The sequence below is a fragment of the Calonectris borealis genome, chromosome 3 (assembly GCF_964195595.1).
Source record: "Calonectris borealis chromosome 3, bCalBor7.hap1.2, whole genome shotgun sequence".
NCBI classification, from domain to species: Eukaryota; Metazoa; Chordata; class Aves; order Procellariiformes; family Procellariidae; genus Calonectris; species Calonectris borealis.
In genome coordinates, this window is record NC_134314.1 from 124,280,499 (window position 1) to 124,294,702 (window position 14,204).

The 14,204-nt window shown below is 41.8% G+C and overlaps 1 protein-coding gene across 1 annotated transcript in view; it reads right to left on the reverse strand.

Annotated features, from left to right (window-relative positions):
* Positions 1–12,228, reverse strand: part of BMP2 (bone morphogenetic protein 2) — a 204,717-nt gene extending 192,489 nt beyond the window's left edge. Inside the window, exon 1 of the mRNA XM_075147733.1 lies at positions 12,106–12,228. The gene's annotated coding sequence lies outside the window, so the exon portion shown is untranslated. The remainder of the gene's footprint in view (positions 1–12,105) is intronic.
* Positions 12,229–14,204: the final 1,976 nt, after the last annotated feature.

Genomic DNA, 14,204 nt, shown 5'->3' on the forward strand with positions numbered 1-14,204 from the left:
TCTCAACCTTACCACTTGTCCTCCATGTGTCTTCAGGCAAATCAGGTCTCTTCCATCTATTTAGATTTTGAAAGCATCAGAAGAGTGAAGACATTATTTGTCCAATGAGACTTACCACAAAAAGGAGCTGAGCTACTTTCAAGAGCACACAAATGACACGGGAGTCTGGGATTTATTTACAAGTGTTACACGCGTACTAAAGACTAGATTTTCAGAGTACTCAGGTTCCAAAAGAGGCATACAGGCCCTTACCTGACCTGGGTCCTCCCAGGAACTCTGGTAACAACCTAACTCCTGTTAATCCTCTTTAAACACAGTGGAATTGACAGGTGCTTTGCTGGGTTCCTCCGTGTCCCTAAGTGCTGATTCTGAAGAGCCTATGTTTTGGTAACACTTCCCTAAATACCTGCTCCAATTCTCAAAATAAAAACCAGTGTAGCTGAAACCCAAGTTTAGGTCTACCACACCAGATTGCTTCTGGAAACAGATTAAAAAAGCAGCCAAAGGGAAATTCTCCCTTTTCACTCTTGGCAGGCAGCCGTCCGGTGTTCCTCATACTCCTTCTATGCCTCAAAGGCGCAGTCACACAATCATACATGAAAAAAAGCTCATGAATCCCAATTGTCATCAAAAACAATCATTGTTATAGTTCTAGTTAGTTCTAGGATCTAACCATAATCCTAAAAGCACATTGTGACACGCTTTTCCCATCCACAGAGCTTGACAATTCTGTTGAAATTCAGGAAGGTAAACAAGAATTATCCAACATATTTAGAAAGACCAAACAAACTTTTCGGCTCAGATTCACTTTGTCAGATCCCTTGAGGTTCTGAGTCTGTTTGTTCTTTCCAGCTACACAAGCTCGTCTAAGAAAAGCCGTTACCTCTCCCAATAAACTTTGCTTCTTTGATATCTTTAGAGTACTGCAGCTACACCACCATTACGACAGGAGTTTTTCTGACTTTCTTCAGCAGCCAATAGAAGAAGTCAGTGGAAGAAACCTCTGACACCTGCAAAATGACTACATTGTTGCTTAAGAAAGCAGAAGCCAGGCTCAGGATAAGAGGATTGTGAATCAGTGCAACAGCTCAGAATTGGCAGATTTTAAGTGTCACAATGACGGCATTTTGGCGAGGAACAGTGAAAACTGCACTGTAAGGCTGTATGAGACAAGGTGATCAAAACAAAGTGAGCAAATTTAATCGCGGAAAACAAGCGGAACTATTTCTAATGTTCCTTTAGCTTAGTCACCAATTCTATTTATATGTTTTAAGGGACCATAAATATTTTTATCTGCACTCAGGACACAGAGTTTTTCAGTTTCTATATAAAGAAGTCATTTTGGACAGATCAAAACAATAAAGGCACAGGACTCCTGGATGACAGATGCCAGGATGTTAGTAACCATAAATGGTTTTCAAATATGGCCCCATCACCATCCCCCACAGTAGCCCTTTCAAGTGGGAATTACAAATTGCTTACTTGGAGAGGAAATTTCAAACAGGCCACTTATCAAAAAGTGCCAAATAAACCTGTCATTGGGATAGAAGTTACAAACCATTCCTAAACTCTGCAGACATTTCCTGAGCCTGTGAACTCTGATCTTGGCTTCTAATAAACATGACATCAGCTCCCCAGTACTGCAGACACAAGACACATGACCCACCACTATGTTATCGCTTCCTCTGCAGTTTCTTCTAGGATCTGTTCTAAAGCACAACATCAATGGAAGACTTTCCGCTTATTTCAAAATTGGTTTTGCATCAGGTCCTTAAAGGGAGGTCAGAACAAGCACAGCATGGTATCAGTGTGTGAGCTACAAATATTATTGCAAGTATCCACTTAAAAGCAATACTGAATCCGAGACCTTTGAGGAGTTTTCCAGGTATTGAGTTAGTAAGTGGGTTAAGACAAGACTCCTGTTGCTGTCGAAGACTTATTAACTGCTAACCTCTCAACCTAGAAATGTAACTGAGCCTTTAAAAACTCTGATTAAACATGTATATACTGGATGGCTACCGAATAACATCTCAAAACATGTTAAGAATGATTACAATATGCTAGAAGACTTCAAACACTGGAATGACAGTCACCTTAATTTCCAGAGAAATTCTAGGGAAGGATTAAGATAGCTAATGCTCTACGGTTTACTTTTTCCATGTAGGCACTTCCTTTGCAGCTACGTTTTTGGTTTTGAAACTAAAGTTGGAAAAGTAGATTTAAAAGAAAAGTTCCCATTTATCTTTGGGCTGCAAACTTGACCAAGAACCCTACCTGGTACACCAGACAAAATGGGCCATCAACTCAACAAGCTAAGATGTCAATAAGCACAGAACTAGGGCTCTTGGGAAAGTAACTTAAAAAAAAATAAGATATTTGTAAAGACTATGGAATATTCGTCTAGAAATAGAGCCTCTACTTCTGCCTAAAGGACAGACAGTTCCTTCATACTTGGCTATTCCTAAAACAATTCCAGATCAAACACGGGTCAGAGCTGGCAGGTTATAATATGCAATGAGTAAGAAATTTTGTTTAAAAGTTTCATGATTTACACATGAATCTCACTGAAAAGGACATCTCCAAAAGCTACCATAAATCCTCACAGATGGTAAGTTATAGCAGATGCAGATCTAGAAAGCTGGACAGAGTCCTGGGAGCGTGACTGCCCCCATTTTTCATTTCTGTGTTTTCCTCTTCCATCCTCATCAGTTCAAAACCTGCAATTTCTAAAACTAGGAAAGTCCTGTTGGACTGTATAGGTCAGAAAGCAGAGCTGGCTGCTCCATAATGTAAACTGACCACCAACATCTCTAGTCAAATTTAAAGCAGTTGCACATAAATAGCATTCTACCACAAAGCTGCTAAAACATCCTCAAGTCACGGCAGCCTTGGCACGTGGCTAGCCTGCCAGCTATAATGCAAAAGTTTCACGCTTCTCATGGCAGGATATCACCTGCAGTTTGCTGGGACACAAAGAGAAGGTCACTCTGCGAAACAGATACACAAGGAGACAAACATATCTACAGCTATCACAAGATTGAGCTGGTTCTTGGGAATCTGCAAAGCTCAAAGCCCCTCCACACCCTGCTGCGGGGAAGGGGAAACTCCTCCTTGCTCCCGAAACGGGCAAGAAATGCTTGAGTTTTGGGTTGGTGGATTTCACTCCAAGGACTCTCCTCCTCAGGAAGGGAAAAGAAACTCACAGAAGGCACAAGATCCCTGGCCTCTGTACGCTGACGATCAAAAGAAATTATCCAGTTTGCATTATCTGATTATTTAGCCTTCTAGTTTCACAGCTGTAAAAATATATGGATCTCCCCAGTACTAAAAAGGACCAGCTATTCTATACCAACATCATGAATCTGCAGCACTTTAGCAGGAAGGCAAAGAGCAAATGATGAAACCAGACTGCCGGGAGGGGACTGCATGGGAAGGGAGCTTACTGGAGTCAGGGGTTAGTCAGAATAGCCAGGCAAAGCCGCGCTCTTACTAAGGGAGCCAAGTCATCATTAATGACCAGGAAAAATTCAGTGCTTTGGATTTAATGACTCATGGAGCAGTGCAGTACCTCCTACCAACGCGCTGTGGCATTCATACCCAGAAGGAAGTGTGTCAGCTACTGAGTCATGCAGCTCCGAAGGATTGGCTGTCGCCAATCTAAATACAAACTATGCCCAGCCCTGTTCAGTCCTGACATTACCGTAGCCCAAGGTTAAGCTCATCTCCCAAGAGCTTTCTAAAATAAAAACCTTTCTGGTTATAAAGAAAATACGATTTCCAAACCCAGGCTACTGGGACCATGCTTGAAAGCTCAACAATTTCCCTGCATGCACATTTAGCCTTCTAACGTCGTTGCCCCTGCAATATAACCTGTTGAAGGGACTGGAAGCAAAACTGATTGGCCACTTAGGAGCAAACTTTAATATAGGAGTGGGACTTGTGTTTTTACACTACTGACCTACATTTGCAAATCCCTGGAGGTAATTTTGTCCAGCCTATAAAAAGGAAGAGCTATAAAGCCAGCTATATTAAGTTGTTATGCAATAGAAAGCACAGCTGCGCTGAACAAAAACAGCCTACGACAAGAGGAGCAAACAAAAGCCATGGAGTTCCGTGTCAGAAAACCTAATACATTTCAGCTAACAAAAGAAGAGACTTTTAATTAACTTCTTCTTATTGAGTGCAGAGATAATTAAATTACAGAAACAACCACATTGGTGTAATCAGTTTAGAAGAACCCACATACAGAGACAAAGGATTTTTCAAGATCCATCTATAAAAAAAACAAGATCCATTTAAACTGCTTTCACTCCTCCTCTGTTAAATGCATTCACGTGCTTTCTTCTAGAGGAAGAAGATCCAAACTCCAGTTCAGTTTAATCAAATCCTTAAAAGACCACCACAACTTCTGATCCAATTCTTCAGATATTTTGTATTTTTAAGATTATTTCTTTCTTCTTCTGTAATTCCTGCAATTACTCAGGAATCTCACCTTTCACTTCATCAAGGTATATCTCCCTTCCTTTCAGCTGCACAGTAAAGACTGACAACATGACTTGCATGCCCCACAAGGGCTCAAAATGACAAATAAAAACCAAAGTGACAAATAAAATAAAGGAACTGGGCAGAGCTAGTTTGATAAAGCCAAAATATTGGGGTGGGATTTAATTTTTGGAAAGGTGCAATTCCCAATTAAATATTTGAGACCTTCAAGGCTTGATAATGGGGGCTTGCTTAATTTCTTCAAAAGTGAATATATTTGTTAGGATGAGTGGATCTGTATTAAATAATGAGGGACCTGTGCTGCTTGAACTGCAGTATTTGTTAGCTGAAACAACAGCCCACCTTTCCAGTGTCAGCCACAGTAAAAGTCACTCATGGTTTGATCCATAAGGTCCAGCAAAGAGTTCATACCAGGCCAAGGCACAAAGGAACACATGTTCTTCAACAGGACTATTCATATCCTTAAGTTAAGCATCTGTTGAAGTGCTTTGCAGAACTGATCCAGAATACGTAATCTTACCCTTAGGAAAAAGAACTCATGTTAAGAGCAACTCGGGCTAGGAAAAGAGAATCCACTGATGGTGTGCTCCTGGAGGTCTACCCAAACATGTTACAGGTGCTCAGAGCAGAGCTCCTCCAAAAGCAGCCACAAAATCCCTGCACCTGCCTGGTGGAGATGGTAAGATGCAACAGGAAGGAGGTGTTTTCCATCTGAAGCAAATTGGCTGGAATAGCATCTGCAAGCTTGTAATATCCCAAATAGAGATTGGTACAACAGCCAACTCCTTTTGCCCTTAATAAATTCCACACGAAAGCATGAATGACGTAGACCCGACACCACCACATCCTCAAGTTCTCCTGCCATCTGTACAGTACAGCTGCACTGGTTCTAATGCCAGATACCCTCACCGCAGAGTCTTCTCCTTGCAATTTAAGGAATATGTTTTGTATGAGCAACAAGTTCTACACTTTGGCTTAAGAGGTACTTTTTAAATAGATAACGCTCCAGACAGACTTTATAGTCAGGTGAGTTAAAAATAGATATTTATAGGCACATAAAAATTAGAACTACAGAAGAAGCTGTATGGCTTCCACTATTTGCTTTTCTTTAAAAAAAAATAAATAAAAGCAAACACATAAAAACATCATAACCTTTTTTTTATTAAATAACATTTTAGTGGAAGATCTTTTCTCCCAAATATCATCTTTATCTTAAAAAAAAAGCCAAATACAGGTAGCTCATACTATTTCATGAACATGCAATAGTCAGTGTTTATCAAATCCTGAACGTGATGCCAAGCACAGCTATCACGGCAGAAGCCTTCAGTGCTTGCTGGGCTCAAAGCAATAGTAACTTAGAAAGAAATATGAATTGCACCCCTTGGTGCAGGGGCAGAGATACCATCATGGATCTCACTTCTATCATAAGGCAAGGGCAAGCAGAAATCTCAGACAGGAAAAGCAAGCTTTCCAGAGTCCTAAATGGGAAGCGTGTCATCTGCCCTAAGAATTAATCATGCAGATGTGTATGTAAGGTGGTTTAACCCCATGTCTATCCTGTACATCCCCAGCATCAGGTGGCGTGGCACACGCTGTCATCAGCCAGCACGACTGAGAAGGCCACCAGATGTCCCCTTCCTATGCTGCAGTTATAGTCGGTTATATGCGTGCTGCAGTGGCCCCTGTTGATAAGGCTGCAGTGGCATCTACTGGTCACAGCCCAGTGAGGCAGGCAGTGTTTTTGTCAGCTTCAAGAGTTTCTCACATGACAGAAGAGCTTTTCAGGCTTCTTGCACAATTTTTTTTCTCCACTATTCCTTATTGTTGTCATTTATTATTGTTGCTGTTAAGTTGCTTTGGAGATGTTACGGCAACGGATATTACAGCTAACTGTCATCAATGAAGAGAGAAGTAAAACCTCAGGATATGAATTTATCACTCCAACCAACCCACAGTTAGCCTGTATCCTACCAGTAGTACAACAAAAGTCAGTGCCGTTTTATGCCTAGATTAGCTGGCCTTCTGAGCAGGCCTACAAGGCCAACTATTTCCAGAGACTGAGCTGGGACATTTGGACCTCCCTTGGTATTTCTGTTTACCACATCATGCAATATTTATATTTCTTCAGGTACTCAGAAGGATCTGCATGGGTGAGGGACAAGATGCGATTCAGCTACAGGTAGAGAGTACAGCTGAACTCAGGTTGGCACAAACAATTAAATGAGACTTGTGTCATGTGTGTGTGTCAGTGCAAGAGAGTAATTTGCCATTAGGGAGTTTCTCTTTTATCAGAGCTTAGCTTTAACTGCAAAGCAAAACTAAACAAGGGCCAAGTTTTAAGAATGCAGTTAAGCATCATAGTATAGCTCTCAGTGTGTGGAAATTCAAGTGTCCAACACTCACTTGATTTTACAAAGAAATCAGAATTTTCTTCCGTCACAGGGCATAAAAGAATCAGTGGTCCAACCACAAGTGCAAGCACAGGCAGGAAGCCCAACATTGGGTCAGGGCCAGAAAACAAACGAGATGCAAGTAACCTCACTATTATGACAACTGCTGTTTTAGTCATCTTCAAAGATGACTCCTTTTTAAAGAAATATTTAAAGCACTACTTCAAGGCTTGAAAACTTTGCCAGTTTTTAAAGAGCCGTGCCCTCATGAGATTTTTTTTTTCTTAAATTAGTTTTTAAATAAGCAATACAATATTTGCTGTTTGGTTTGGAACACACTTGAATCATATTTTCAAATTTTCTTCACTGTTCTCAAAGTCTAGCCTTGCTCTTAGAGGTGAAGCTCTGAGAAACATGAATTAACATGAGTGTAACAATAAAATCATAAGAATTGGTAATCCAGCCAGAGACTGTGGGAAAACAAACAAACAAAAATAAAGAAAAAGCCTACCCTTAGGCACATGAATCTGCAACATGATTTTTCAGAGTGTTAACTATGCTACAGTTTTCACTGGTCAGTCACAACCCTTGTGGGGAACTCCTCACAAGTGGGTGCTGCTCACTTTGGAAAATGCTGACACCGATTTAGGGCCAGAACAGAGACAGAGAAGTCTTACTTAAAGCTTCTATTTTTAAAAGGGTGGGTCTAGCATTAAAAGAAAAAAAAAAAAAAAAAAAAAAAAAAGAGTTGCATGTTTGGATGGCAGAACCAAGTTTAGCAACACAGCATTTGCATTGCTTTCATCAGAAATTATTCATTCAGGAGAGTTGCACAACTCACTTTTGGAGAAGCATCATTTTAAAAAAGTCTGCTAACTAATTGCTTCATAGACAGACGCAGCCTTCTATTCCACACCAAGTTGTACGGACCAGGGAAGATCTCTTCACTTGGTATCTTCTAACGTAGGCTCACGAGCCTAATCCAGCCAACAGCGCACACTTACGTGGCCCACTCAGGGGCAGAGTTGTTGCAACTCTGCTCTCCCTAGGGCTGTGGTCCAAAGGCCAGGAAATGGCCAGAAGCAGCTCACAGGGCAGGAGCTCCTTGGAAGCCAGCACAGATCCCACCACCACAAGTCCTCTGTGAGCCTCAGGACTGTATGCCCACACCCTGGCCTGAAGCAGCAGCACTTGGTTGCCACCAGCCTCGCCCAGAGCTGGGGGTTCTGCAAGACCTCCCAAACTGGAGCCGGGGAACACCTGTACAGCTCTGCCTCTACCCCCTGTGGCTCAGAAACACCTGATTTACAACTGAACCACTTTGCAACTTCCAGTCATTCTTCTTTTTGTGTGAGCAGAATAAGGACACTTTTACCCTCAGAGGTTCCCCTATTGCAGCTCCAGTCTCCTGGGGCGAAAGACTGTCTTTAGCCAATCTGCACAGACATATAACATTCAGTTTCATTTAGATCTTGTAAGTACAGCTGTAATATTTAAAGTGTCTAAAAAGGATGAAGAATGACTTAGGGTAGTATTAATACGAACAATTTTAAACTGAAAAGGTCAAACAAAGGTGAGTCTATTTATCTTAAAAGCTTCCATCCAAATAGCCCCAATCCAGCTTCAGATAATATCTCAGAATGTCACTCCGACTGAGAAATAGTATCCTAAGGAAAACAGTTATAATAAAAGCATGTAATCAAACAATTATTTTGAACCCAGTCTTTCACATTCCAGTTTTGGAAGGAATAGTACCAAATCCTATGCTTGCCTTTGGGACTTTTTCTTCACCTGTTCCTACAGCTAAGAGTACAACTGCAAGACATACCCATCAGACACGATCCAGCACCTTAATAATAGACACAGTCCAGCACACCACAGGATAATACTGTATAGTTTTGCTCACCCCGAAATCTCAGAATAAATTTTTAAACATAAAGGAACACTATTATCAAAATTTGCAGGATGGAAAACAGAGGCTTAGTTATTTGTTTGGCAAGCAGCAGACTCCAGATCAGCATGTGTAAACCAAACCCACACACAGTTCTGCAGGATACAGCCACTTTTTATTGCAAATAACTTGTCCTATTACCAAAAGGCTGTTCCAAACAAAAGATGTTCAAGTATTGGTTTTATGTACAAGAAGTACGATGTGCATGGCCTGCCAGCTAAAGCTGCAGACTGGACATCCAGATTTTAGCCTTAGTTCCATCCTCTGAAAGGCGTGTAACTTTGCACAGACCCGTAGCCACTCCAGTCCTTGTATTTCCTACTCGCAGAATGAGAACTGCTACTTCTTTTCTCACATTTGCAACAAAGCTGTCATAAGCATGTTAAAATTTGACTTGGGATCTACAAGAAACACAACACAATACGAGCGCAGACTAAACCCACTGGCCAACATTTTATATAATGCTATATCTTGTAGCCGGTAACTTATGTACACAGGCAGGCATAATAACTTTTAACTCATAACTTTTACAACTCCACAGCAGGTGTTCAGACTCTAAGGGTGGAGAAGAAAAAGGTATTTCTTTTAATTAACCATGCAGATACGTATTTAAGGGCAGAATTTTCAAAACTGGCCAACGTTCACTTTGGTACCACCTCCTTGTAGCCCTGACTTGACAGGAGCACAGAAAAGGTAACACCAAGAATTTCTGAAAGTCTTACACCACGAAGCACGTTTGACAACCAAGACACTAATTTTTTAATTTTTTTTTTTTTTTTTTAAAAAAAAAAGCCTGGAAGACAGTCCAAACCACCATTTTTGGTCTATGTTGCAATCACTGGACTGAAGGAAGGCAAAAGGCTGAAGGGTAGGATGAGTTTATCCTCGGTCATGAAAAAGCGGTTCTGCTTGCAACTAAAGTTTGCAGAGCTTCATTGCTTCAGCTGAAAGCAGTATGACAGGGGTCTGAGTCATTAAATCAGCTGTCTGGGGAACATATGCATTGTTATGGTCCGTTTCAGGCATTATTGTCCTTGGTCTGTTCTGTGTAGCAAGACCCCTCCCACTCACCCTTCTGTGTTCCTCATATCAAAGGGGTTTCTGATAACACTGTTAAATGACTCGGACTTCGTGCTAGACATGTCAGTGTTTCATCATGAGTTGCTTTTCAAGCATGAGACAGTCAGAGACAGAGGGTCAACTTTAAAAATTTTTCAGCAGCACCTGCGCCCAGAGGGTAGATACACTCGTTGCAAGCTTGACTCATTATGGATCATTGCTGTCTGCTCTGCACCGAGGGAAATCCAGTCACATCAACCTCAGATCGCAGTTCAGATCTGCAATAGAAGCTTGAACTCTCCTAAACCAAGAGTAAGATTGGGGAATTTATTTATTGTTCCTCTTAATCCGAGTACTGCTTACAGGACTTAGATTCAGTACTGAGTTTTTCCAAAGTTTCAGATATTTAGACCATGGCTACTGGCTTCATCAACTGGCAGTAAAGCCAAGGGATACCAAAAGATATCACCACCTCTCATCTTGGCTGTTCATTCCAGAGTAGATTTTAAACATGGAGGCCTACAGATCCACTGTGGTAAAGATCAGCTTTTCTCAACAGCGTCATCAGTATTGCCTGGTACTCATTCCAGGGTTTGCACTGAATATTTTTTTTAGTCAGTAGTGGGGGGGGGATACAAGCGATACATGCATTACTTCTTCACCTACAGCAAGTGAAAAATATTTTTCTTTTTAGCACAACAAAAATCATCTGCCTGCCTAGTGTGCCTCAAAGGCAGACTTCAGAAATCACATTACAAAAAGCCACAAATTCTCCACAGGGAGAGGGCACCACTCTCTTATATCTCCGCTCTTTGGTTTTGATGCCGATATGTGAAGAACAGGTCTCCGATGACCAGCTATAGGACACGGGGACATGACACTGACATTCTTTTCTCAGCTTTATCAGAGTCTTCACTTGGAATCTAAGCCAAGATACTCAGCACAGCGACAATAGCTTCTTACCTTCAAGGCTTTAGTGAATTCAGAGGTGCCAGATACTTGCAGGGGCATCTGCAAGTATTTTACAAGTGTCTTTATGTAACTTTCTCCTCAAAGGCTACACTCAGAGCTTACCTACTGCCCCCTAAACTCAGGGCACTCTCATGAGTAGCTACTTGGAAAAGCTGAAGTAAGTAAGCACCTAAAGAGACTTGGGGGGAAATACAGCACTTGCAACAAGTTGATACTGTCCCCCACCCCTCCCGCGGTTCTGTTCTGGATCCGCTTTTGACACAACCTGACACACACAAGCAGGAAAGTCTGCTTATGGAGAAGAAGAAATATTACATCTCTTACGTGGAGGATGTGAAGAGAATCTAAGTACGGCAGCTTGGATAGGAATGGGAATTTGGAAAACAGATGCATCTGTGAACTGAAGTGACCCCAACAGTACTTGAAGTTTAATACTGAGCAAATTTTTTTCCCATAGTTAAGGTAAGATCATAACAGATATACAGAGGCCTCCCAAGAAAGGAGGAGACACTTTCCCCACACCTCGTGTTTGTTAATAGGAGCATAAACATGAGAAACAATAGAGCCAGTCTTACATGCCCACTTGGTGATAATTTAAAACACTGGCCTAGTAAAAGTACAGAGGAGCTATAAAAAGTGTATTGGAAGAAGAAATACATCTTTTACAAAAAATTGAGTATTTATTATTCTGTCTTTGTCATGTTACATTCCCATGCTCTCAAAATATATATTTGTCTACTAAGCGACTCTTAGCTATAGGCATTTAGTAGACCCTATAGGAAAAGGAATCAAACTCTAAACAGATCATGTTGAGTCTTAGCTGACTAACTCCAAGAACAGTCATATGTTACCTATATCCAGTAAGCCTCATTCTTGACTAGAAGAGGGTTTTAGCATATAAACTGATTAAGAAGGTGCAAATGGAGGTTTCCTGTCCTTTTCCATGGGAACTCTGACAGAGAAAAGTTGTTGCCCAATTACAGTTTTCCCCACTTAGCATCTCAAAGGATGAGAGAATTACAGGTTTCCAAATCTGATTTCCTCAGCCTCCCACAAGATGGCTGAAAATGAGTGTGCTGCCTCCAAAACATACCTTAACTTTGCAAATCTTCAGAAGTAAACCATCAGTGCCTTCAATGCTGTAGGTATGGTCAATGCTGACTGAAAATCCACCCATTTCCTGACACCTACACCTTGTAACAGTTCATGCTAGATTCAGAGAGAACTTACCCACACTTCTTTGTCTTCTGGCTTTTTTCCAGATCTTTTCCTCTTCATCCAGCTCCTCCACCATACAGCGAGTGCATTTCCCTCTCGGAGGGATCTGGCAGATGGGTAACAGAGAGTTTTCTCCAGCAGTCCCAGCGTAGTTCAGAAGGAACATGCATTATAGCTCTCCCGGCACAGCAGAGCCAGGCTGACATCAAACTCCGCAGTCTCTTCCCTCAAGTTAGTTATTCACACGCAACTGGGGGGAAAAAAAGAAGTGCTTGCACTTACAAGAGATCAAGACTTGGACCAACCTGGAGATCAGAGTCAATGTTTATTAATACTTCTGGCCTGGCAACCACCTTTGCTTGTGTCTATTATCTCCTGAGCATCTTTTTTCCCCGATTTAATCAAGGGCCTGAAGTTTTGCCCACAGGAGGGATGCTTTATCTGTTCAAACAACAAAACACAGGGATTTGTTTCTGAGCTGAGCAGCAGCAGAGTCGGCTGCTTACAAGCTTCGCTGGACCTCTGCATCACATCTCTGCTTAGGCTGAATGCAGCACCAGGAAAAGCTTCTTAGTTTTGTGTCCTAGTCACACAGTAAGGCAAAACAAGCTCACGTAGCCAGGAAGAGCACACATCAGAATATTCTGGCCCAAGAACAACCTTTTAAATCAGACCTGAATTTCATATTACCCCATGGCCTTTTCCATGAAAAGTTATTTGCTTATCTGCATATGGACCTATATTTTAAAAGGAATAATAATAAATAGGTAGCTTACCAAACTGTCCTATGAAGATCTAAAAGCCATTGAGACAAGACACTGCTAAGAAGCAGCAAAAGCAGAGCTGTTCCACATGGAGGGATGAGCCAGGACTGACGGGTGACCCCTTCAGTACTCCCACCAACCAGGGCACCCACAACATCATTCAAGCAACGGCTGAACACCTAGCCTGAGCTTAACTAGAGCTCCTGGAATTGGTCCCAGGTGAGGCTGGTTGGGGCAATTAAAGGCCTTTCTGTGCCCTCAGGTGACTGAGAGCCCCGACAGGCATGAGCTCTCAAGTTCCTGCCTCAAAGGATTCTGATATTTACACAATCTTGGTGCGTGCACAGACAATCTGAAGAGATGAGTGTGGCCAGAGCAGCTCAGTGACTGAGTCTAGGACAGTGATAAGGGGAGCAAATATCCTGTGATTTTATCTGTGGTTTGGCAACTTCACATCTGTTTTGTTCTAATGAAGGTAACTGTTTGTTGCCCATGGAGTGTCAAAAATGCACCCTTTATACCTCTACAGCCTCTGGCGGCTCTTTTTCCAGGATATGAGTTTAATCTGAAAGAAATTTTTCCTTTATTTTCTCTATTTCTCTTTCCTGTTGTTGGTTTTGTTTGGGTTTTTTTCCCACTGTGTTTTATCTAGTCACTATACCACCAAGCAAGTCAAAAGTTTAAGGCAAGAAAGGCTTTCTGTGGGAATCTGCCTCTTGGAGAAGCACTTGCCCAGTTCCAGTCAATTCAACACACTTTTATTCTCCACATTGTAACACATTCCTATATCACAAATACACCTTTCTATTCTTTCGCAATGCACCCTCAGAACTGAACTTATTTTCTCCGACTAGTCTCAAATCTCTCAACAACTGCAGCCTAAAAGCAACAACCCTTCGTACACCCAATGTGGCTCGATGGCCTCGGAGTTATGGTGTTGTAGTTAAATATAAACGAGGTGGAGTCCCCCAACAAGCCCTCCTTGCTACAGCATGCCTGAGCGTGGCTCCAGCGGGCGTTTCGCTGTCACTTCTACCATTTCACATCCAACGTCAGACAGGAAGGCTTTCAGGACAGAAGGAGGAAAGCGTTTAGCCATGGTCACTACAGAGTGGCTTATATCTACCTAGCTACATTTTCAAACACTAATGGGTCTTAATGAAACATCATAGATGTTTCAAACTTACCGTAAAGTTAATATTTAACTTTTAAATCATATTTCTGGTATCTTTGCACCCGTTCTCACTTCCTGAAAGGGAGATATGAAAGCATTTCAGATACAGGTTTGCCACTTTGTTCTTGAGGGCAGCTATCAACTTTCCCCCAGCAGCCTTCACTCGCGGCCCC